The 3320-nt window shown below is 49.0% G+C and overlaps 1 pseudogene; it reads right to left on the minus strand.

Moving 5' to 3' along the window:
• Positions 1–2657: 2657 nt before the first annotated feature.
• Positions 2658–2775, minus strand: LOC126357305 (5S ribosomal RNA; annotated as a pseudogene).
• Positions 2776–3320: the final 545 nt, after the last annotated feature.

A 3320-nucleotide genomic window follows, 5' to 3' on the forward strand; every position in this document is an offset into this window, starting at 1 on the left:
AGTTTTGTCTCAAGTACAGATAGTGTTGAGGATCAGTGGACAAAGTCCAAAACCATCGTAGAATATGCGTTAGATGAGTATGTGCCAAGCAAGATCGTAAGAGATGGAAAAGAGCCACCGTGGTACAACAACCGATTTAGAAAACTGCTGCGGAAGCAAAGGGAACTTCACAGCAAACATAAACATAGCCAAAGCCTTGCAGAGAAACAAAAATTTCGCGAAGCGAAATGTAGTGTGAGGAGGGCTATGCGAGAGGCGTTCAATGAATTCGAAAGTAAAGTGCTATGTACTGACTTGGCAGAAAATCCTAAGAAATTTTCGTCTTATGCAAAGCGGTAGATGGATCAAAACAAAATGTCCAGACACTCTGTGACCAAAATGGCACTGAAACAGAGGATGACAGACTAAAGGCCGAAATACTAAAAGTCTTTTTCCAAAGCTGTTTTACAGAGGAAGACTGCACTGTAGTTGTCTCTCTAGATTGTCGCACAGATGACAAAGTGGTAGATATCGAAATAGACAACAGAGGGATAGAGAAAAAATTAAGCGGTGTATCGTAGGTCTGTAGAAGAGCGTAGCCTTCCAAAGAATTGGAAAATTGCACAGGTCATCCCCGTTTTCAAGAAGGGACGTCGAACAGATGTGCAGAACTATAGACCTATATCTCTAACGTCGATCAGTTGTAGAATTTTGGAATACGTATTATGTTCGAGTATAATGACTTTTCTGGAGACTACAAATCTACTCTGTAGGGATCAGCATGGGTTTCGAAAAAGACGGTCGTGTGAAACCCAGCTCGCGCTATTCGTCCACGAGACTCAGAGGGCCATAGACACGGGTTCCAAGGTAGATGCCGTGTTTCTTGACTTCCGCAAGGCCTTCGATACAGTTCCCCACAGTCGTTTAATGAACAAAGTAAGAGCATATGGACCATCAGACAAATTGTGTGATTGGATTGAAGAGTTCCTAGATAACAGAACGCAGCATGTCATTCTCAATGGAGAGAAGTCTTCCGAAGTAAGAGTGATTTCAGGTGTGCCGCAGGGGAGTGTCGTAGGACCGTTGCTATTCACAATATACATAAATAACCTTGTGGACGACATCAGAAGTTCACTAAGGCTTTTTGCAGATGATGCTGTGGGGTATCGAGAGGTTGTAACAATGGAAAATTGTACTGAAATGCAGGAGGGTGTGCAGCGAACTGACGCATGGTGCAGGGAATGGCAACAGAATCTCAATGTAGACAAGCGTAAAATGCTGCGAATATATAGAAAGTTGATCCCTTATCATTTAGCAACAATATAGCAGGTCAGCAACTGGAAGCAGTTAATTCCATAAATTATCTGGAAGTAGGCATTAGGAGTGATTTGAAATGGAATGAGCATATAAAATTAATCAGCCGTCGGTAAAGCAAATGCCAGACTGAGATTCATTGGAAGAGTCCTAAGGAAATGCAATCCGAAAACAAAGTAAGTAGGTTACAGTACGCTTGTTCGCCCACTGCTTGAATACTGCTCAGCAGTGTGGTATCTGTACCAGATAGGGTTGATAGAAGAGAGAGAGAGAGATGATCCAACGGAGAGCAGCGCGCTTCGTTACAGGATCATTTAGTAGTCGCGAAAGCGTTACGGAGATGATAGATAAACTCCGATGGAAGACTCTGCAGGAAAGCGCTCAGTAGCTCGGTACGGGCTTGCGTTGAAGTTTCGCTAATATACCTTCACCGAGGAGTCAAGCAGTATATTGCTCCCTGCCACGTATATCTCACGAAGAGGCCATAAGGATAAAATCAGAGAGATTAGAGCCCACACAGAGGCATAGCGACAATCCTTTTTTGCACGAACAACACGAGACTGGAATAGAAGGGAGAACCGGTAGAGGTACTCAGGGTACCCTCCGCCACACGCCGTCAGGTGGCTTGCGGAGTATGGATGTAGATGTAGATGTAGCTATGCTTTAGGATTTTATGGGGTAGAATGAGACGTACAAGAAGTAAATGATGTAATTAGAAGCGTGGCGTGCGAGGCTGCGCGGTATGTACAGGAAGCTACCCCGTTTTTACGGCCCCGTCGGCGGCCGTGTCGCGTGCCACGAGTAATCGGCGGAAGTCCCGAATGGAAAGGCAGCGGAGCGGCCGCAGCGCCACTTGCTCCACTCAATTAGCCGGCGACCCCGACACGCTGGCGCATGGCCGCCCACGCTGCCCTCTGGCAGCCCGGCAGCCACGGGACGGGGCCCGTACCGCCTCTCTCCATCGTTACGTCGTAATGCTAGGGAGCTGGTAAAACCCTACTTAGCGGACCGGGCAGGTGCCTTCCATTCCTCGTACGAGGGCCTTCAACATGCAAAAAAAAAAAAGCATAATTTCTTGTGGGACATCGTGGAATATTCCCACTTCAGTCCGTATAGTTTCAAGAAGTTCAGATAGATGGCGGCGCGGTACACGTATAAAAAAAGCACTCCGTCTTCAAGCCACGAGTGGCCTACCGGGACCATCTGACCGCCGTCTCATCCTCAGTGGAGGATGCGCATGGGAGGGGCGTGGGGTCAGCACACCGCTCTCCCGGTCGTTATGATGGTATTCTTGACTGAAGCCGCTACTAGTCGGTCGAGTAGCTCCTCAACTGGCGTCACAAGGCTCAGTGCACCCCTAAAAATGGCAACAGCGCATGGCGGCCTGGATGGTCACCCATCCAAGTGCCGACCGCGCCCGACAGCGCTTAACTTCGGTGATCTCACGGGAACCCGTGCATCCACTGCGACAAGGCCGTTGCCGGCGCAGTATACGTAACCTTCAAAATGGTGTCTGCAAAGGTGTTTTGCAAACAGAGAGGTTATTTGCCGAAAGCCAGAGCACCGCTTGCAGAGTGCCTACGGAGACATGGCAGTGAACAACAGCACGGTGAGTCGTTGGGCGAGGCCGCATCCCCAGACGGTAAAGTCATGGCGGCCGTCTCCTGGGGCTCTGAAAGGGTTATCCTGTTTGATGTCCTCCCTCATGGTGCAACGATCACGTCTGAAGTGTGCTGTGCTACCGTCAGGAAACTGAAGAAACGGCTTCAGCGTGTTCGTCGCCACAAAAATCCAAACGAACTTCTCCCTTTCCATGAGAGCGCAAGCCCGCACGCAACTCTACTCACTCGAGAGGAGCTCGCACGGCTTCAGCGTGTTCGTCGCCACAAAAATCCAAACGAACTTCTCCCTTTCCATGAGAGCGCAAGCCCGCACGCAACTCTACTCACTCGAGAGGAGCTCGCAGGACTTCATTGGTTGGGCCATGAACAAGTGTCAGCGTGCGAACCATTAACGAAGCGTATCGA

This window comes from Schistocerca gregaria, chromosome 3, assembly GCF_023897955.1.
Source record: "Schistocerca gregaria isolate iqSchGreg1 chromosome 3, iqSchGreg1.2, whole genome shotgun sequence".
Lineage (NCBI taxonomy): Eukaryota > Metazoa > Arthropoda > Insecta > Orthoptera > Acrididae > Schistocerca > Schistocerca gregaria.